At 48.5% G+C, this 23,015-nt stretch overlaps 1 protein-coding gene across 6 annotated transcripts in view; it reads left to right on the top strand.

The window, feature by feature from the left end:
• The window catches only part of NAV1 (neuron navigator 1), a 678,674-nt gene that overhangs the window by 176,400 nt on the left and 479,259 nt on the right, over positions 1-23,015 (top strand). The gene's annotated exons all lie outside the window — the stretch shown is intronic.

The following is a 23,015-nucleotide window of genomic DNA, read 5'->3' as shown; positions in this document are numbered from 1 at the left end:
GGGCTCTTTGAAGTTTGGTAAGAGCTCTTATAAAGCGCTTTGTGTTGCTAATACTACGATGGTTCAGGAAGATACAACTGTGATGCAGATGGAGCAGTGAGTTGATTCCACAAATCAAGATACAGGTCTTCAAAACTGACTTTGGGCGGGGTTATATAGACTTGTCAGAACAAAAGTTTAGGTGATGATTCCATGCCAGCTTGAAACAAGATCTTCAATTTGTGACAATGGACATAATTTAAGATTTATGCTGCAGGTTACAGGTATTGGTACCTATATAGCGCTTAATTATCTATATAGCACCTCTGACATGCTATTGAAGTGCTTTTTAGGTCTTGGCTAGATAGTGCATGACCTGTCTCGAAGAGACATGTTGTTTTCAAATCAGTGGGCTAAAGCCCACCCAGAGGCTTACCATTTCTTCGCTTCACCATCGCTCAGTTATCCTTCATTCCGTTTGTCCATGGCATACGTGCATCATGCCTCTTCCTGTGTTTGGCCCTCCCCTCGATCATGGAACAAGTACTTGTGTACATCCACCACTCCCGTTTTTGGAGCTGCATTTTTGTTGTGTCTAGGCACTCCATATTAGTGCTCTTGTTTTCATTCTCTATGTCCCTGCACAACTGCCTCCATTTGTGTTGCATCATTCCCCCTCCCACCCGCCCCATCCCTGTTGGTTAGTTCCCCCTCACACCCGTCCCCACCCATGTTGCTTATTTCCCCCTCCCTTCCACCTGCCCCTAACACTGTCACTTATTTCCCATCCCGAGCTGATAGCATTCGTTCAGCGAGGATGTGGCATAACATCACAGCTACTTACTTAAGACATTAGTCACCTGATATGTATTTGATAATCCCTGGATACTTTGTTGTTCCAAGGTGTTGCGTTCTCCCTGACTCCTGCCGTTATGTGAGAGTTGGTTTGGAAGTGTGCATTAAAACTAAGGTTGATTGCCTGAAACACAACAGGTTATCCTGTTGAAGCCTGTTCTGTGACAACACCAATATTTGGCTGAAAGGCTTGTGCAGTTAAAGGGAGCTATGATCCATACAACTCTCTTATTATCTGGTCTTTGATTGAGAATTTTCCCATCAAACAGTTTGACCAGCTCTGACTAGCCATTTTTGGCCCAACGGATCGGTGGGCTGTCCACCTTTACAGATCACATCTGTTTAATAGATCGTCCGAGAGGAGCTATGGTGCTATCTGTGAATAAACTGCTCTGCAAACGAGTCAGAGTTAAGCATAGAACAAATTTCGATTTGTCTCCAAAGCATGGTTTTAATTTGTTAAGATCTGCAGGACACCTTCCAGTATTGTTTGCTGCTGGCAGGATGAGGAGGGTTTCTTGAAGTTGAACTACTATTGTTCTACTGCGAAGCAACAGAAATATTTCTCATATAATTGCCTGAATGATTATTGAAGGTGATTCTGAAGGGTGGATTCTAATCAAAAGTGTCGCTTCTTTCCACCACTCACTCATTCCTGTTGCTTTTTTCCGCTGTTGAGCCTGGTAGCATTAATGAGCAATCAATTGGGATTTATAAAGTGCAACCAATCACATCATAGTGTGTCCAGGTGCTTGCTGGTCCCAGAAGATCGTTCGAACTGCCAGGTCTTGAGGGCACTTGAGAATTCCAGAAGTGGGGTGATGCTACAGAATTGCGTGCAGAGTCTGGTTCGGGTCTTTACTGCGATGTGGGAGAAGGACTGTCCTCCACTTTGGCTTTGGTAAATGTGGGGAGTATGGGCAAGAGATAGGGAAGTGGAACATAGTCTTGTTGATGGTTGGTGGATGTTGAGGCAGTGGTTAATGTAGGCAGGTCCTTGGTTTTGTAGAGCTTTGAGTGTGGAGGTCAACAGCTTGAATTGGCATCTCCTCTGTATGGGGAGCCAGTACAGCTGCCTGAGGTGGGGTGTGAGGTGGGTTTCTTTGGGAAGGTTGAGGATGAGTCTGGCTGCAGCATTCTGAATGGTCTGAGGTTTCTGTAGGAGGTGTGCAGCAATTCCTACATAGAGAGAATTGATGTAATCTAGTCAGCTGGTGATGAGTGCCCTTGTCACAGATTGTCTAGTGTGCAGGGGTAGCCACTTGAAGATCTCACGTAGCATGCACAGAGTGAAAAAGCAGGTGGAGGAGACCGCATTGATCTGTGATTATATGGTGAGCTTGTTGTCAATGATGATTCCGAGGTTTCCAGCATGGTCGGAGGGAGTGGGTGCGAGTCCTAGGTCTAATGGACACCACAAGTCATTCCATGTGTTGCTGCTGTTGCCAAAGATCAGTACTTCCGTCTTGTCTGTGTTCAGCTGAAGTCAGTTGTTCTTCTCCCAGTAGGCGACGCTTGTAATGCATCTGTGGACGTTAGTTCTGGTGGTGGCGGGCCGTCAGTGAGTGCGCGGATGAGTTGAATGTCATCTGCATAGGAAATCATGTTGAGAACAAAGGATTTGACGATGTTGGCTAACGAGGTCGTATATGCATCGAAGAGCGTGGGGCTGAGGGATGAGACTTGGGAGACACCGCAGGTGATATCCTTGGGCACGGAGGTGAAGAATAGATCCTTTAGGTTCTTCTGTTGAGGAAGGAGGTGATCCATCTGAGCGTGCCCCATTGGATGCTAATGTGGTGGAGTCTTTCGATCAACATGTGGTGGGATACACTTTCAAATGCTGCCAAAAGATTGAGGAGGATCAGAGATGCTGTTTCTCCTCTATCAAGGAGGGCTCAGATGCCATCAGTGGCTGTGATCAGGGTGGTGATGTGACTGCAGCAGAAGCCGGATTGGGAGGTGTTGAGTAGCTGGTTTTGCTCCAGGTGTGTCATGAGTTGCTTGTTGATCTTTTTCAGTACCTTCACTGGGAATTAGAGCAGGGAGACTGGCAAGTAATTTTTGAGTACCCTGGGGTCAGCGGAGGTTTTTTTTTAGTAGTGGTCTGACTTCAGCGTGTTTCCAGGCATCAGGAAATGTTGCAGTGGTGATAGCGGTGTTGAGCAGGGTGGTGAGTTCCTGGCCGATCCTTTAGTTTTCAAGATTGAAGATGTGGGGTGAGCACGGGTCTGTTGGAGCTCCGGAGTGGTGCATCTGTTGAAGTCTGTAGGTGTGGGTTGGGGTTTGAAGTTTCCGTATATGGTTGCGATCCTGTTGCGGGAGAAGTCGGCTAGGTTATTGCTCAGCTCCTGTGAGTGTGTGTTGTGATGTTTTCACTGGCAGCTGGGTTGGATCATTTGTTAAAGAAGTTGAAAAGTTCCTAGGCATTGTTGGTGCTGGTTTCAATGTGAGTGGCTAGGGAGTTCTTGAAGGCTGCCTTGTCTGAGGTGCTCTTGCTGGCGCTCCAACTCCTCCCAGCTGTTTGCTGTCTCATTTCGCTCTTCTGAGTTCTTGGGTGAACCAGCTGGCCTTTTTGGAGGATTTTCTATGGTTGTTGCTCTTGATGGGGTGATGCTATAGGCACAATTGGTGATCCAGGCTTTCAAGTTCTTAACTGCCTGTCCAGGTTTGTGGAGGTCGCAAGAATGGAGGTGTTGAGATCGTCCATCCAGCTGGTCTCTGAATTTTTGTTCCACCGCCGATGGGGGTGCTGGTTGTCTTACGGGGTGGCAGTGCAGGGGCTGGAGATGCTGAATTGGATGATGTGAGTTCAGTGACATGGCTGTATTTGACGCAGTTGCTGGAGGTGAAGATAGGGTCCAGCATGTGTCCTACGGTGTGCGTAGGGTCATTGATGATCTGGGTCAATCCAAGGTTGCTCATACTGTTGAGGAGTTGTGCAGTGTTGTCATCATTGGGGTCGTCAGTGGAAATGTAGGTCTCTGAGGAAGCTGTACTCCTTGGATTATAAGGCATGGGGCACAATGAAGTCTGGGATGGTGTTGCAGGCCTGGGGTTGGTATGCGAGGGCGACTCTGATGGTTATCCTGTCGACTGTGTGGAGCTTGAAATGGAGATATTACATGGGGGTGGGGGTGTTGTTTCGAGATGCAGAGAGGCTGTGGCGTGACAGCCACAGCTACTGACTTTAGGGCTGTGGCACCGGGTTTGAGTTTTGGCATCGGATCAACATCCTTCGATTCTGGGCAGATCACCTAATCTTACTGTGCCTACCAAAAATGAATGTGACCTTGTGTAATGTAACTGGTACTCAGGTAAAGCTCTCCAATACCTTCGGGTCGAGTTTGTGTAAATACATTACACTAGGACGCATTCAGTGTTGAGTTTATTGCCCCACCCCTTATGACACAAAAAAAGTTCTAGTCAGTGCTGTCCACATAATAGCATTTTTTCCATCACTTTAAGCCATGCTGAGCAGCAAATGTGCTGCTACACAACATGGCCAAAAGACATTCACATTGATAAAGCCACTAGCTTTTGGATTGCTAAGACCTATTAGCTTTGCCAATGCTTGTTTGAATGGCTAGCATGCTACTCTCTGAGGATCCAGTGTTAGTGATTTAGTTAAAGCTTTATTAGTGGTTTGTGACATTATTATGCTATTTTGCAGTGATATGCAGATTCCATCAGTGGTGCTCGATCCAGGTTTTCTATCAGGCAAATACTAATTTGTTGCATGCTGTTTGTAGTTTGGTTGTCATGAATTCATGCATTGTGTTTAACCACTGCTGTGGGATTGATTATGTTATGTAGATCAACATGAAGAATATATTTGTGTTGTTAGAGAAGACGTTTATAGTATAGATCTGTTTCTTGATTATAAACGATACCCGGATATACAGCGACGCATGCATATTTAGAGAATGTAATTTACTACTGACAGGTAAAGGGTCATGTTGGGTGTACATTTTAAAGAAACAACTTGAAACGCCTTCACGGACCGAGTTTGCAATGGATTGGTTTTCTGCCTAGGCATGTTAATTAATGTTACGTTATTGCTATTTGCCATGTGAGTATTGTGGCATTATTGAAGTAATTTTAGTTGTTTCGTGCGTTGTTGATGATGCAGTCGTGGATGATACTCTTGAATGCATGTACACTTTTTGTATTGCTTTTTTGATTCTGGGTGATTCTCTGTTATAGTGAATAGGATTCTATGCTTCGTATCTTGCTGGGGTCGTAGCAGAGTGAAGATGATCAGTTGTCTCTAGTGGATTCAAGTTGGAAAATGCCCGATCTTCAGCCTCCTCTTAAGTTCCAGCTAAGGTCGGTGGCAGACATTTTGCGGGGAGAGGTTCCATAGCTTTGTGAACTGGAGAGGAGCGACTCAAAGGCTGTTGGAGTCTGCAGTTAACGGTAGTGATGTGAGGCAGATGGAAGCAATACTTGATATTCTGGGTGCACTAGCTCATTTTTTTCCCCTGAGTTTTATATAGCGCGAACTTGTATTGGGTATCAGAGGGCTTTACATGAGCACCAGTTGCCTACACAAGGACACATTCATTTTTGTTAGTCACGGGGAGATTAAGTGATTTTCCCAGAATCACAGGATGTTGAGCATCATTGCGGAGACTCGAACCCGTTTCCCCAGATTTTAGATCAACCGCCCTAGCCATTAGGTTACATCTTCTTCCCAATAAAGACATAAATCAGGAGAGACAGGTCCCCGTGACTCTGGCATGTGTGACCATGTTGCGGGCAGAACCTTGAGGCTAGTGATGTCAACAGCAGTGCAGAACTGGTCTAGGTTTGGAGCATCCTTGTAACCTCGGGAGGGATTCCAGCATAGAGTGCTGTCAGCTGGAGTCTAGAGCTTGAGGGAAGGGGAAACTTGTATTTCTTTTAACCCCTTCCATGCTGGTGACGGAACCGTTCCGTCATCAGTCACGGCTGAGCTGTGCTGATGACGGAACGGTTCCGTCACGACTGCGCCCTGTTCTGGAATGTCCAGCACAGGGCGCGGCTTCGGCGCCGCGGTCAAGGTGTTAAGAGACAGAGGTCAATGGTGGATCATTGGTTTTATTTCCTGTTGGGGACCGTATGGGTCTTTATGAGGGCTAAGAACTGTGAGAATTCATGTTTCATTTGGAGTGAGATTTATGTGGGTCTTTTATGGTTTGGATGTTTGTGGGAGTAGATAGGAGTTTGTGGTACTGAGCTTACTGTATCTCAGGGGTGAACTTTGAGCACAGCTTTAAATGAAGGAAAGGCCCAGAAGAGAAAGGTAGCACCGGTGTCTTTTTCACACTAACAACTACTCGGATTCTGTTTTGTATTCAAAGTCTGGCTGTTATAGTTTAGAATTCATAAACATACGGTACCTTGGTGCACGTGCGGGTCAATTTCAGAAGTTAATAGCTAAAAACGCATACTCCCAAACTAGAGGGTTGTAGCTGTTAGATCGGTAAAAGATTGCGCTTTCCATGAAAAGAGGATGTATAGAGCAGTCAGGCTGCTTTACTACGTGCACACTAAAAGAGAATGACTTCGACAAAAAAAAAAGGGAAAAAATTCTGAGAAGTGGGTGGCGTGGACGCATACTGGTGCTTCTAAGTGCACACCGGATGGTAAAAAGTTGTTACTGCTATGATTACTGCTAGGCACACATATGTGTGCACAGTCTGCCCATAGATCATGCAGAGTGGGGATTCTCAGCTGCTGACCACAGTTCACAGTTCGGGTATCTTCAATCCGCGGTGCTCCCCGGGCAAGCAAAGTTAATGATATCTAGGAATTACTGTGTACGAAGCTCCACATGGACGCAACCTCCTCCCTTTCGCTGTTGGATTGAAAAGCCCCACAAAGAGCTGACGAGGAGCACACAAGACCCGCCAGCTCGTCTTGGCCACTGCCTTAAAATGACCACACTCTTCCCAGTGGACAGGCGTCCTCAGGAGTGCGGTCATCGCATCCTCCCTCCCCCACACTGGACCTCGCCTAGTTTCAAATTGTTCACTTTTCCCTTTGTGTCTTTTGTGTTTTTAAAATGATGCTGTTACAAGTTTCTAACCACCACCTCCTTAAAGTATTATTGTAAAGTGCAGTGACTTTCTTCACTGAAACGAGTATGGGATCAAAAATGAAAACAATGGAGAAAAAAATCATATTTGGCCCAGATCAAACCAAGCGATAGTGATGCAGCTAAGCTGCGTCCTCGGTTTGTGGTTTCTTAGACAGCGAGCACACCTCTCCAGGAAAGCCTCAAGTGAAAGCAGCCTTTCCTGGTAATGGCTGACGGAGTCATAATAATAGCGAGCCTCGCGCCGGTCAGAGGAATCGCTCTCGCGCGCTTTGTGGCACGCTGCCGCGCGCCGCTCCTCGCTGAAGGGCGAGTGGGTGGCAAGCTCATAGTAATGCTGCCGGCGTGTGACTGAAGGGAAGGCCGCGCGGGAGGCACGAGAGGCCGCCGTGCCGCGTGAACAGCACTACACAGGCAGCACAAGGACTGCAGCCAGCAGTGAAGAACCGTGAGGGAAACGGGGGCTCCGTCAATTGAGCTCTCCCTTCTATTACATCCGGGCATCCGGTGGCGGGCTCAGCCTGCTGATGCGACCTGAAGTGGAGGGCCCTCTTTAGAGTGGGGCCAAGGTCAAATATCTCCAGCTGCACCCCTCTGTGAGGGTAGTGCTTCCTACACCCAGCAGACCCGTGCAGCTGTGATCAGAAGGGACTTCACACCAGCAGGCTCTCACCGTCACACCTGTTCGTACTCATAAACGTCAATTCATAAAAAACCCAGAGGCAGTGGAAGTGACATCATACACCAATTTACCTTAACTTCACTCTCACACTCATGCTTGCACATGCACACACACTTTGACATACACATACTCTCTCTCACCTAAACACCTGAACTATGTGACTACAGTGAATCCCATAACCAAAGAAGCTCGGCAACTCACCCATGTCCCGCTTACAATGTCACTCATTGAATGCTTATACCTTACATATGTTATGTTCATGTTCATGTTTATGTTATGTATATGTTTATACAGATTTTGTCATTCTATTACTGTAAAGCGCTCTGCTACCTCCGGGTCTTGACAGCGCTATAGAAAACGTCCTAAATAAATAAATAAATAAATAAACATAGAATTACCTGCACGCATGTACAGAGCATACATTTTAAGAAATATTTTACTTACCTCTGTTGCCGGGAAGTGTCCTATACCAGCTTATTGTACTCCATTTTGTATTAAATAATAGTGAATAATATACTAATATTTACTATTAGGGTAAAGAAAATGACAAAAAGCAAGGATTTCAAGTCCCCCAACATATGTCCATAAGGACAAGCTGCTCCTGTGTTCTTTGCACTGATTTTGTTGCCTCTAAGGTCAGGGGTAGCAAATGCAGGGGTCACAAGGGGCAAGCCAGGGGTCACCTCTGAGACCGCTGGTGACCCCTAAAAGACGTCCATGTCGTACATTCAGGCCTGTCCAGTCATAGTCTACTGATTCAACAGGAAGATGCCAGTTTAGGATCTGAGGAGACAGCTTCTACAGACAGAAGTGAAGACTACAGAGGAGCATGCATATTTAACAAAAAATGCAAAATGAGATAAATTCTCAATCGCATGTTCTCTCACGCTCTACACATCTTTTGCCATCTTCTAATTACTAACCGCACATTAGATCAGCTAAACATCATTTTCAGTCAATTTAGAACACTGTGGACCTTATTAAGAGGTTGGCAGATGCGGACATCCGCAAAAAAGTCATTCATGGTTCCCCTCTTCTTCCTTTAAAGGGGGACAAAATGGCAGGTTTAGACTGGCAGAGCAACAGCTGTGTCTACTTGACTGAACGCCAGTCTACCAAAAGACCGTCGGCCAATATCCATCAGAACGCCATTCTTATTTAGGGCAAAATTTGGACACGTTACAGATATTCAGGGATAGTTTGCAGGCTACATTAGTAGACAAAAGAAATTCAACCTGGCGTGCTCAATGCACTTTTTCTAAAATAATAAACTCCTGCTTTGGGAGTTTGTTACAAAAAAAATTTAATTGAGAATACACGTCCAACATAGTGCACACTCAGCAAAACTTCAGTGCCTTTGTAGTACAGAGGGCCTCATGTGTTGGCAAGGAACTCTAAGATGACGCATTGTCCTCTGTCGTGGGGCAGAGATCTGCATTGATCTGGTGGGCTACTGGCCAACTCTGAACTGCTTACTAAACATAATAGAATCCACTTGGGAGGTGGTGGTGGTCCCTACAATGGTGGGGAGCACACAGTATTGTTTAAATACCCCTCACACACCAACAGGCCCCTTGGTGTCATGCTTCATCATCGGGGTCTTCGCACCCCTCTACGGGATGTGGCGTGCTACGACCGATGACTACGTGGGAGCACTTTCTGTGGACTATGTGTAAATGCATGTGGGGTACTTAAATGTGAGTGGTGAAGTGGTGAAAGTGATACTTAAAAAATACCTGGCTCGTGGGGTAAAAAAGACTTTAATTAGGCCCCCGGCTGGTATTATTAAAAAGGGTGCAGTGTGAGGTTACTGGTGTATAATTATGTACATTAACCTCTTTTGTGTGTCGACATGAACATGTTTCGGAGTGCGAAACTCCTTCAGGACGGGAAATGCACAAAGATCCCCAACTTACTCACATGGATGTAGATGTAAAAGTGTATTATACAAAAATTGTGACGTGAACTATAGGTGTTATGTACCTAAATAGTAGTTCAACACGTAGTCTCTGCGCCCATTTGGCGTTTTTATCAAGACTTAGTGTTTTAGGTTATATTGCCTCATGAGCCATTAGCGCTTTATTGGGGGTTCCATCATGCTAAGTTCAGTGATGGTTTTGCAGGAGACGATCTGCCCTCTTCCCCTCAAAGTGGCTCCGATGGTTGTAAAAAACAACACTGAACTGCCCCTTTAGTTTCTTAAGAGCACAATATTTCCACACAATGTCTTCATATATTACACACTTAAACTATCTAATTAAGATTCGTATGAATCAGATGTCTCCATCCATTCTGGGAATGTTCAATCCAGAATGCACTCACGCACCAAAGAATTTTTTGAATTAGAACATATTAGATACGTGTAGAAATAGCTCACATGGGCTGAGAAGCCCCAGCTCGAAACGCTAACCTTGTCCTCAACGTGTGGTGCCATTGGACACTTCAGTTTCAGTTTTACAAGGGGCTCGTAGCATCCCCAGCTATTTTAATCCTGAATTTAAAGTACAAAGCTTTTGTGCACATTTTCGGACACATAACTTTGGTAGGATTTGACATGGTAATGGGTGGGTGGATGCTGCTCACCGAAATTAAATGACAGCCAATCTAGCACAACTTCCGCAGGGATGTACAGGTTTTCCACCAGCACAGCCGTCTGTGGCTTTTGTTTGTGGGGTGGTATGCAGGTGTCAGTGCTGCTGGGCATTCTTGACGCAAGACAAGCCTCCCCCTTCCCAGAATCAAGAGATCGTGACCACGGCTCAGTGCTCAATATTACCATCTTTTTAGATGCACCATTTGTGCTGGTCATTGGGATGCTGCTGAGCTGCAAGGTCTGAACATCTCATCTGGAGTCTCTCTGGTTCATGGAAGACCCTCATGTCAACCAGTCTGGCTTAGATGCTATACTGGGACATTCCTAAACATGGAGTTGGGTGGCCCATATTCTGTATGTGCTAGAGCGGAACCTTGCTGGCTCACTTTGCACGCGCCGGCAACTGAAGTCAGCCCGGAAGTCAAGAGGCACTGACCAGGAGAACAAGAGGGCTTCTCTGTTCCTCTGGCCACAATCAGTCTGCCAGTGAATGTGAGCTTAAAAGTGTCTGCTTCACAAGAACACTCTGCCTGTGTCACAACCAGCTCGTTTTTTTCCTTTTTGGAAGCCCTAGCCTCGTCCTCAATGGCTTCCTTCCAGGATGTATTGAGCACCAGCCCATCACCAACCTGGGCCCTAGTAGAAGTGTTTCTGAGAGGCACTTGGAGCGGTTCCCCTGACCAGGCCTGGCTGTGCAGAGTTCCAGCCCCCGTCTGCATTGTGTTTAGCTGCATCCAGAACTTGAAAGGCCAGAGTGATCCTTGTGTGAGCCCTTTGTTCTTTGCTCACACCTCTCACGCTTCATTGTGGCACTCTGTCTCTCGTGTACATGAAACCAGCCAAGCAGCTTAATAAGTACCTTTGGGTGACATGATATCTGACTTTAAAAGATCTGTGAAAGTGTGACCCTTCGCCGAGACATGGCAGTGTCTTATTGCACTTAAGGGTGAATTTTGGTAGGGGTGATGATCAGCAAGAGTTGGGAACAGTGTAGCAACGTTATTATTACATTTTACTAAGTAAGTCGTGTGTTCGGAGGTTCTTTTACAGTTTAACATTAGTCTGTTTCTCAAGTGAGAGGACTGCAAGCCATGCTCTGTGACCAGTAAGGTGAATGTGGAAAGTGCAGTGGAAACTCTACTTTTAGAAAGGAATATCACTCCGATATTATAACATTAGTCTTTGTTCCCTATGAAAGAGGATCCATGCCTTCGTTGTTTATCCCTGGATTACCAATACCACAGTGATCACAATCAATCCCTGCTGGTGAATTTAATGTTTGGTTACAATATGGGGCCCTGCTGCCCATGGTAACATTTTACTGTGGAAACATTGTGTGCTTACCGTGCTAAATGATTTCAATTGTTTCGGTTTACTGTTATTCAACATACGTGTTGCTGAGGCGTTGTTATTTTGACTAGGAAGAAGCTCTGGTCTGGTATTTGGAACTTAATTAAATGAGCAGCGACAGTTTCTACTATATCTAGTGACAACCTTTAAAGCAATTGCTTTGTGCAAGGTCTTGAGTGACAGCTCTAGCTACACTGGAGACTCAAGGCCGGCTTGGAGGCCAACATTTCAACTCAGACAATGTATCCAGCCTGTCCATCAGGAGGGAGCGCGTGAAGCCTCAACATTCATCCTGCAGACCTGGTAAAACACCAGAAGGGTCATAACAATGTAGCTTTTGAGAGTCATGTGTGTGGCTAAACATTCTTAAATTAGGTTTACAATTAGAGTTTCATTACACTCTAAACTAATCCGAACTGTTTGAGGTGTAGAGCTATACAGACAAACGACAAACCCTAAAGAAACTTCTTGATGTCTGGCCCCTACCAAGTTAACCACTCCTCACTCACTAATACATCCGCCATCCTTAGAATCCTGGTCCAAATACAAAATGGCGGGGGCTGGAGCATTAATAATTCATGTAATAATTGTAAATTATTATTTACGATTTCTCAGAGTGACATTGTTCCAGATGATGTTTAATAAGTCACATTGTTGCTCAGATCGGTCAATTTCCATGTTCTGCTGGCTGTTCAAATTACACAGCAGCAATAAAGAATGCTCTGTGGTGATAAAGCATGGGCTACCGGCAGGAGGAGGAGCTATATCGACGCATACACATGACTCTCGCAGTGGGGTCTGAATGGATCAATGCACCAGCCCTGTAGGTAAAGGCCAATGTGCCGTGAGGATACCGACCCCTACTGTGCCAAAGCAGCCATCATGAACAGATGTGGCATTTTGGGGCTGGCGGCACTGCAGGGGGCAAACATGGTGCCGCAGAAGCCCTGAAAAGTGGGTCATGCTCCTGGCAGGCATTTGTAGCTGCACAGAATTGATTTTTGACAACACTACACAGTCTTCTTCTGGATGTGCACCAATTTTGTTAGATTTTTTTTTGCTTCTCAAAACGGTCTGTAAATTGTGCTTTGGCGGTCCAAAAATCTATTCGCTCTGGAGACATGCTGAGAACCATTTTTTCTCTCCATCCTCATTGCTTGTCAATTCTCAAATTTTGTCAGTAAGCAAACATTTTCTTACACACTTTTCCCCCCAATGTATTGTCTCTTTACATTCACGTGGTAAAAATAAAAATCTATAAAAACGGCTTTTGCCGGTGCTGTATAACATTAGCAAAAGCTTTGGCAAAGACAATAGGTCAGAAACCCGAGATCCATTGGTCTTACCGGTGATTGTTGTACTACCCTTTGAGAAACTCTCAATAGTTATTCCATCATGATCACGCTCATTGTGATGTCATTTCCCGATAGTCTATTGTGTGGCCTTTTGCTTCAATGATGTCAGGTTATCAGTATCCCTGGAGAGCACATCTGCTTGTTGTATTGTAGCACTGGGGGCTCCTTATAATGCTTGGGTTCACATAGTTCTAGAGTTTCCTAGTAAAGAGGAGTCTGAGTAATGCTGTGTGTGTTTCAGGTCTTGAGTTCTGGTTCATCACTAATACGGTGATGAGTCAATTGTTTGAGATCATCACTGATCACTATCTTTAATTGTAGGAGGACCATAAGTAGTCATGCCGTGTGACCGCAGTCTATTCATGGGGTGTGCAACAATGTGGTATGTTTCAATTTGGTTAGATGCTTGCATTATCTTCAGTTTAATATATTGTGCTGGGTTTATTTGTGATGTCTCAAGCAGTTAGCACATTTTGAACATCTAACATATGTGTGCTACTTTCTACTGTGATCTTATGTTTTAAGTGAGTGAAGAAATAAATATGTTTTGTAATGTTTCAGTTTTGCTTGTTTTGTTAGCTAAAGCTGCTAGGAGTGATATAACCGATGACTGTGTCTTTTCTCTGCTATGTGAGATCTATGTGAGATGCCACGCTAATGTCTTCTGATGTTCTCTGCGTGGTGTGCCATGGCTAAAGATCCAGTGTTTTCCTGGGTAGATTATTATTCATTCAAATAGATCGCAGTTTATGTTCCTTCAGTCAGCCTTGTTCCATTCGAGCAGATCAGCAAAATGGTTACCCTTGTTGGACGCCCTTTTACAAAATCCATAGCCATCCCTAGAATCTGATAGTTTTACAGATCTTTCACCTGAAGACGCTCTGTTCCCTAGTGTTGCTGCTCTGTGATATTTGTATGGTTGCCACTGCGCTTTAGACAATGTAGTTGGGATGCATCGTAGTTTTAAGACATAATAATGACCTTTCAACTTACAGGTTTTGTCAGTGAGCTGTTTTGGACTTCACTCAGAAGTGGCCGTAAAATAAAAAGCATTGGTGAACGCAAAGTTTGTGGCAGCTCCCTCCTGTCACATAGAGACCGCGGGGATGTTAACCGGTCTGATGATATAATTGTTGTGCTACAGAGTGGTGAAGCGGGGTGGTGACACCCTGGACAGTCAACAAATGTGCAATATCTACCATTGGAAGAAAACTGCACCTACATCAGGCTCACAACCATCCACCGACATTTAGGTACTTCTGAGATTACAGAAGGACAATGACATATGTCGATGAAACACAAGCAGGTACTGATGGAGCTATGCAAAGACGATGACCGGCATAATAGCACACATAGGGCTATGCATAGACCAGGTCTGTCAAATGCATCCCCACTGATGTTCCTGTCAGGCAAAGTTCTGTACAGAAGGAAGTGAAAAGACTCAAATGATTGGGCTGCACCTGGAGCTCAACCTTCTGGAGTGTACACCTCTGCTCGGGCGTGACACGGAGAGACAGTCACCTCTAACCTAGACAGGGGTGCAGTGTTCCCTTCCACACCCTTAGAGAGGGTGGCTTCAGCCCCGCACAGCCCCGCCATGGAGCTCACCAAGGGAGTGCTGAGCACAGGCCGGCTGTGTGACCAGCAGAGCTGGGGCTATATTTACCAGCGCCAGCACCGCTCGGCGGGACCTACTTATTTGTTTACGAGTTCATTACTCCGGACAAAGGTCCCAGTGAGGGCTGGAGGCTGACAATAAGGCTCCTTGTTTGCAGATGCCTCTGGGAAGGGGAAGGGTGGTCACGCTGGGGAGCGCGTGGACGCCATGTCGGACACTGATAGCGTTTGTGTTTTTAGAAACAGGGACGTGGCGAGGGAGTGGAGTGTGTCTGGGACCCGTGATCCCAGCCTGCAGCAATGCACTGGCAATAGGGTCAATGTGTTGTAGTTTACAGAGAGAGGGGCCGGGGAGCCTGGAGTGGGCACGTCATCCACCGCAGCTTTAACAACCATTCGGGGAGTCTGGCCTATTAGATCTGCACTATAGGCCAGCCGACCACTGCAGAGGGCCCTTCAGTCTCCTCTCTGGTGCGTCCCAGCTCCTTAAAGGGGCCGTACCCTGTGGAGGAAGAACACAGCTCCCCTTGATGGACCGTGCATCTCTAACCATCACCAACAATAGTCTTTCTAGAAAGTTTATTTGATGATGTCACATGGGGTTCTGAAAGCTATCGTAACACTATGCATTAGGCTGCCCCTTTAAATGTCACATTTCTTCTTGCTGTATAAGGTTGCTCTGCCAGGTTCATTGATTGTTAAATAAACTAATGATTGACTTAAGTGTCGAGTATAAAGAGCGAGGCCCTGGTCAGCTAAGAGCAAGATGCAGGGCTGAATGTGCTCCTTGTGTCCTGTGAAAGCAGACTGTCTCGGGACAAGTAGTGCTTTTTTATTCTCACGAGTATGAACATTTGTCTCTTTCTGTGAACTTTTCAGACGTCATCAGGAAGACTTTGCACCATGAACATACACGCTCCCTTTTTAAGTCTTGCCTACTACACAGCACATGCTCAGTCTGTTGCAAGATCGATTGTGGGTTTACCAAGAACATCTATGGGCGTGGAGCCCACCCAATGCCTACCATTGGTTGGCTTCCTGTCACTCTGATTTCCCTGCTTTGTACTTGGGTTCCAGTTTGTAAATCTTGTGTTTGTCCCAACCATGGGACATACCCTCTTTACCCTCTCTTTTAATAGGATGGCTTCTATGCTTCGCTGCTTACTTTTCAAATACTATATTTTTCTTTTGGATTAAGCACACCATTGCAGTGCATATGTTTTCCGACTGTCTTCCTCATGCACTTCCCTAGCCCTGCAATCCAGGTTCCTGTCTGTCACCCATGTGCTTCTTCCTGCTCCCCCCAATATTATGCTTGCCCTCATGTATTTCCCCCTGGTAACTATCACGCCTGTGTGCTTCTCCCCACCAACTCCACATTGCTCTCTTTTACATGTCTACTTCCCTCAACACTCTAATTTGCTCTCTCTGTTGTCAGCTTCCTCCACCGGCACCCCCATTGCTTCCAACCCTCTCTGTGCCCGCCTGTGTTCCTTCCTCCTTTCACCCCGTGTTGCTTTCCCCACCCACTTAAAAAACAGTAGCGGCTAGTCATACGCATAAATCGTGGGACAAACAAATCAATAATTATGACCCACTGACAGGTGCTGTGAGACATTGCTCTCAATTCCAAAGCTCTCTATCATGGCTCGTTAGAAACAGTGTTTATAATGGACCAGGACTGAGCTCTGGAGTTGAGGCTGAAGGCAGTGCGAGTTTCTCACAGTGGCTGTCAGTGGGTCATAACGTTAAAAATGAAATATCTACTTAGCCACTGGCTCGTCTCCTCCTGTCCTCGTCTCCTCTGTGTTCTTCAGTCCAGCGGGGAACATGTGGTTTCAGAGCCAACGCCCTTAACCACTCCAGAAGCTGCTCACGTGCTGCTGAAAATGGTAAGCAGCACGAGAAGCACCTAGATTTGTTGGAGTGTGCTGACTCAAACTCCCTCAGGCACGGGGGCCCGTGCCTTCTCCTCCAAGCTGTCTAAGACAGCTCAGGGTGGAGAGATTTGAAGTGCGTATGTCAGGCTGGGTGTTGGAAGACAGCCAGCCAAAGTGACATGCGCACTTTAAACTGAAGTGCCCTCCCACTATTCCTTGCTGCTGCCACTCAGCAGCAGTGTCCTGCCACACCCTGATGCTCAGCTCAGGAGTAGTGAAAAATAAAATGGTAACAAATTAACTTTCGACTTTGCTGAATTTTAATTAGTGGGGCGATGCTCCTTCGCCCTAACAGAGGAGCTGCGGCTGTTAAATACACAAAAAATGTTTTGTTGTTCAGTTAACAATCCATATTGGTTAGTGGTGTGCATGCATACAAAAAAATGCAGTCGGCTGCATCAAAGGCTTAAAAAAATTCTTAAGAAATGCTGTACAAGGTCGTGGATAATCAGCATGGTTATAAAACATTTGGCAAAGCCAATGTGTCCCCAGGGCGAGACCTCTTAGGGACCCAATTACTGATATTCCATGGATGTGAACATCCTTAACATTCTGGATAAGGACATAATGGTATATTCCTTTTGAGGACGTGAGCTAGTTGGTAATTGTGGGGAAAAAAATAAAAAAGATGGTGAATATTGGTAATAGACCTTAGCTATAAGCCTAATTAGAAAATCATATAAAATCACGAGATTTCTCCTTTAATGAGAAGTAGGGCTAATTCATTTATTGGAGGTCTCACTTTTTACCTTGTGCATGTCCTGGAAAAGAAACATTTGTACAAATGCGGTCTACCACCGCCTTTTGACAGATTGGTAGAAGGTCTATCTATCAGTTCTATTTCACAATATTCAGTACCATCCAGTCTCCTGATACTCATGGGACTGTTATGTTTGCCCTGGATTTGCAGGTGGAAATTCCACAGTTGACAGCTAACAATTCTGGGGATCCCAGTAATTTGGGGTTGCAGAATTACCAGAAATTAAGATTGAACCATGAGGTTCCTCTGAGAAATTAGGAGTCCCAGTCAGTCAGTCAGTTAGTGTCTCTCTCTCTCTCCCCCCCTCTTTCTCACCCCCTCCCCTTCCTCCCTCCCTCCCTCCCGGCACACTTCATCTATTTTGTAGCAGCAAAAAGGGCAGAGATGTGTTTCAACCAGTGGAGGTTCGCAGTGGGGTGGGGAAGGGCAGGATACAGGGTAGTGGAGTCGGACATATGACGGCCGGGAGTTAAGTAAATAAATAAAACTATTTAGCTTGCGCTCACTGCATCGCCGAGTTGGCGATGCAGCGAGTGCATAGTAAATAGAATTATTTATTTGTTACTCCTGGCCTTCGTAAGTCCGACTCTACTACCCCCACCCTGCCCCTCCCCCGGCCCGACCACCACCCCGCAGCACTCCCTCTGCGAGCCACCACTGGTTTCAACACATTCCTCTGTAGACCAAGATGAGAAATGGCTTGGAAATATCGGTGCTCCACTCTCAGGAGGTGCTGCACTGTTGGAGCTGCCTTCCGGTGCGCTACGTAAGCCAGGCTTGGCGCTGTACATTATGTTCTCCAGTGCTCTCATACCTGTGATGTGAGGCGACCGCATTAGCATTATTAAAGTGCGCCCACCATGTGCCGAGACTGTTCCGGGATAGTGAATTACCAGGGACAGTCTCTGACTTGCCAGAACTGTCCCGGCGAAAACAGGACAGTTGGCCGCTATAGCAGGGGTTTAACGCAGGCCTCTGCAGCCCCTGGGATGAAGGTGGTCCTCAGGCCCTTTAGGGGCCCCATTCAGCCCAAGACAAATGAATATCTGTGAGATATGCAAGACTCAAGGTCCCTCTTCATAGTCCCCGGGGCGAGCGAGACGTGGGGGCTTAATTTTGCGGTATGCCACAGCACTCGAACTGATGGGAGAGGGAAACTGGTGGTTCACAAAAAATCTGTCTACAAAGTATATCCAGGTGTAAGAGCCAATGCGCTTTGGGAAATACTTACATTTAAATTGTCAGTCCAGTCCTCCGGAGTTTGGGGGGTGGGCATGCTTGCACAGAACATACTCTTTCACAGGTGTCCATTTTCGCTTGCTATTATGGTGTAGGCACTGCCTCCAGCTTTATATCGGTGTCTTCCAAGTGTCTCTGCAATTATGTCACACCGGTTTTGCGGTCTCTCACTGGCAGAACGTGACCTGTCATTCTCCTTCTCCATACTGTGCAGGCAGCTTGTGGTAATTCAGAATGGCACTCACGCAACAAGCCCTGCCATTAATCTTTCCACAGTGTATCACCCCCCGCCCACCGATGGTATCTTCCATGACAACCACTGAGACCTACCACAGTCCATCAGCCATTTGAGACTGGGGAATTTTGAGTTACATAAAAATACTGAAATGACACTTTGGGGCACGCCTGTAGGTGGGGGGGGGGAAGCACTGAGACAGACACCAACTTAGTGTGTTAAAGGCCGCTTTATTTGGAATCAGGTGCACCTACACAAACAAACCCCACCTGGCCTGTGCCGAACAAAACTAGTACTCTCTAAATAATAACCGCCTAACAGCCCCCCTCCACCCCTAATTGTATCCCCAACATTGCAACAAAGTGTCCACATCCGCTCAGCAACCTCCCCCCAACTGCAAATGACCTTAGTGACCTTCCTGACCTCCGCTCCCCAACTGCCCCTACAGCCCCAGGCCTCCTGTGAATCCCCCCTTTTCTCATAGGGAAACGCCACCCATCCAGGCACCTGTTCCAGCGACAACCACTCTTGTACCCTAACTCAGGTGCACCCTCAACCAACAAAAAGCCCCTCGCAACCCCCCAGAGGCCCACCCTGGCCAAATCCATCCCACGGGACCCAGGGAGGCAGGGAGGGAACAATTCAACGAAGAGCACCCCCGGCTGCCGTGTCACTGCACCTGAAATGGTGCCGGACCCAACAAAATGGCCGTATTTAACGAGGCCAGCCCAAAAACCGCCCAAAGGAGCCCAACCAGCCCAAGCAGCCCAAGCTACGGGTGCCTGCCGGGATCACCTATCCCCCCCCCCCCTACTGCCCCAAAATTCCCCGGGTGTGCAAGCCTCCCTTTGGTCGGCTGTCCCCCCAAATCCCCCTTGGGGCACACCTGTAGGTGGGGGGGGGGAAGCACTGAGACAGACACCAACTTAGTGTGTTAAAGGCCGCTTTATTTGGAATCAGGTGCACCTACACAAACAAACCCCACCTGGCCTGTGCCGAACAAAACTAGTACTCTCTAAATAATAACCGCCTAACAGCCCCCCTCCACCCCCACCCCTAATTGTATCCCCAACATTGCAACAAAGTGTCCACATCCGCTCAGCAACCTACCCCCAACTGCAAATGACCTTAGTGACCTTCCTGACCTCCGCTCCCCAACTGCCCCTACAGCCCCAGGCCTCCTGTTAATCCCCCCTTTTCTCATAGGGAAACGCCATTTGGAAGTCGGTTACGACTTCCGACCCCCCCTTAGGACTCCTGCCTCCTAGGATACCTGAGAACCCCCAGCGCTCTATCCAGTGCCTCCTTCAACTGCACAATGTACAGTTCCATGCCATATCTAGAAAGATGTACCCCATCCTCCCTGAAAAAATACACCGCTCCATATCGCAAGTCAGGATGAACCATTCTCCCCACCCCTTCCTTGGCACAGAAGTCCCCCATCACCCGATTAATCTTCCGCCGGGCCCTGTCTATCGCGCCCGGGCGCTCAGCTCCCCTCCACACCCGCCTGGGGATCAATTCGGACCAGATCACATGGCACCCCGCCCAACGCTGCTTGATCTCCCTCAGGTCCCTCATCATCTGTTTTACCACCGCCAGTCCCTTGCACTGCACCAAGTCATTCTCCCCCAAATGAATCACTACCACATCCGGACACACTCCCGCTTTCACCACCGTATTCAACATAGGCAACAACTCATGCCACCGCATACCCCCTTTGCCCCTCCAGTGACACCTATACAGTCCAGTATCCAATCCCAAATTCAATGCACGATGCTTGTCCCACTCCGCTTGCTCAGCCCGTTTGACAAATGAGTGGCCCACCAAATACAAATTCAAAACTGCCACCTCCGGCCCCACCACAGCACCTGCAAAGAAACACATATCAGGCTTCGAAATCACAAAGACGTCACCCCTTCTACCTCCCGCAGCCGCACGTACGTCCGGTAACAATCCGACTTCCACCGTCCCAGCCTCTGTATCTCCTCCTTCCCCCAAACCTTACGCGCCGCCTCCGTCGCCGCCCCAATCCTGAAGGAGTGGGTCCCAAACGCCAAAGGGTCCTCGCCCAAACCCCGCAGGGTGCGCCGCAGAACCCACAACGCCTGCGCCGCCGACACTCTGCCCCCACTACTCCGGCCAAAAACCTGCCCCGCTTCCCGGCTCCGGATCGCAATCAGCCGCCTACCCCACGCCGCGGGACAAACTCCCTCCTGCACCCCCGGGCCCAGGACCACCCATGTTCCAACCCCCCTCTGGTCAGTTTTGGAATGCCGCAGCCGCACCGCCACTTCCCGAGCGCGCAGGTCCACGTCCTCCCACCCCACTCCTGGCGCCCCCTTCGTCCCCAACAATTCAGACACTCGAAAAGCCCCATAAAAAAGCCAGAACATTAACGTGGAGAAACGCACCACCTCGCCCTCATCTCTGCACACCCCCGGCAGCGCGCCAATGAGTTTTCCCAACAACGCCACCGTAACCGGACGCCGCAAGCGAACCGCCGTGCCCCTCTCCCTTGACCAACCCTCCAGCAGCCGGGCCCCCAGCCCCCCCGCCGACGGGACGTAGCCCCACCACAGCTTACCCATGAACGCAACAGCTGGCAACTTGCCCGCGATGGTAACCCGCGACAAACCCTTCTCCATGAGCCCCAACATGTAACGCACCACCTGCTCCTCGCGCAGCCACCGGTCTCCTCGCCTTACCGCGCCAGACCGCAAGAATTCCTCCCAGGATTGCTCGTAAGATCTCCACGTTGACGCTGCTACGGATCTCTTCACCAGCTGAAAGACCCGGGCTCGCCCACCGACCACATCTCTCCCAGCACCGGCGTCCTGACCTCCTCCGCCGCCGTGGCTAGCCCAAGGAACCTCTCCCACTGCGAACGAGACAAAGCATCCGCAATGTCATTGTCCACACCCGGTACGTGCCGTGCCTGAAAGAGGATGTCATTCTCCAAGCAGCGCAACACAAACACCCTCATCAATTTCAACACGTGCGGGTCTCTGGCCGACTGCCTATTCACCACCTGCACGACCGCCATGTTGTCCACTCGAAACAACACGCGCTTGTGAGCCAGCTCCCCGGCCCACACCGTGACCGCCACCACCAACGGGAACAATTCCAAAAACGCAATGCTCCGGCCGCCAGCCTGCCAGTGTGCTGGCCACTGCTCCGCGCACCACCGACCATCCCAGTAGAGACCGAAACCGCCAACACCCGCCGCGTCCGAGTACATGGTGACATCCCACTCCCAATCCTCCGCCGGCGCCATGGGCACTCCGTTGAAACGCTCCAAAAACGCCTGCCACATGCGCAGGTCCTCCTTCACTCCCGCCGACAATCTCACATGGTGGTGAGGCAAAGACAACCCGGACAACGCCAGTCCCAACCGCCTGCAAAAAGTCCGTCCCGCCCGCACCACGCGACAAGCAAAGTTCAGGTGCCCCAACCAGCACCTGCACTTCCCGCACCACCACCTTCCTGCATGCCAGCATGTCGGCCACCAGCCCTAACATAGCCGATTTCTTATCGTCCGGTAGGCGTGCTTCCATGGCGACCGAGTCGAGCTCGATACCGAGAAAGGACAACACCGTACTGGGACCGTATGTTTTCTCTGGCGCCAGGGGAACACCAAAGTCCTCCATCAACCCGGCCAAACCGTCCAGCTGCCGCTGGCAGTCCGTCGCACCGGGTCGCCCCACCAGGAAAAAGTCATCCAGGTAGTGCGTCACTGACTCCGAGCCTGTGCGCCTGGAAAAAACCCACTGCAGGAACGAACTGAAACGCTCAAAGAGCGAGCACGAGATGGAACATCCCATCGGCAGTGCCTTGTCCACAAAAATGAGCCCTTCAAACTGAATCCTCAGCAGCTGGTGATCCGCCGGATGGACCGGGAGAAGCCGAAAGGCCGACTTGACGTCGCATTTTGCCATCAATGCGCCCTTCCCCGCCGCTGTGACGAGCCTCCGCGCCACGTCCACCGACGAGTAAGTCACCGACGCCAAGTCCGCCGAGATGTACGCGTTCACCGACTCCCCCTCCGGCCAGGACAGATGTTGTATCAGCCGGAACTGCCCTTCCTCCCTCTTGGGCACCACCCCAATGGGGGAGATGATCAAGTCAGGCATCGGCGGCTCCGTGGACGGGCCCGCCATCCTCCCTTCCTTAACCTCCTTGAACAACTTCTCCCGCACGATACCTTTGTGTGCATTCACCGACTTCAGATTGTCCGCCCAGCGGGCAATCCGGGGGCCCTCATATCCCAGGCGGAACCCCTCCCGAAAACCCTGACGCAGAACCGCAGCATCCTCCACCCGCGGATA

Source organism: Lissotriton helveticus, chromosome 5_1 (genome assembly GCF_964261635.1).
Source record: "Lissotriton helveticus chromosome 5_1, aLisHel1.1, whole genome shotgun sequence".
Taxonomy (NCBI): Eukaryota; Metazoa; Chordata; class Amphibia; order Caudata; family Salamandridae; genus Lissotriton; species Lissotriton helveticus.
This window is presented reverse-complemented; position numbering and strand designations above follow the sequence as displayed.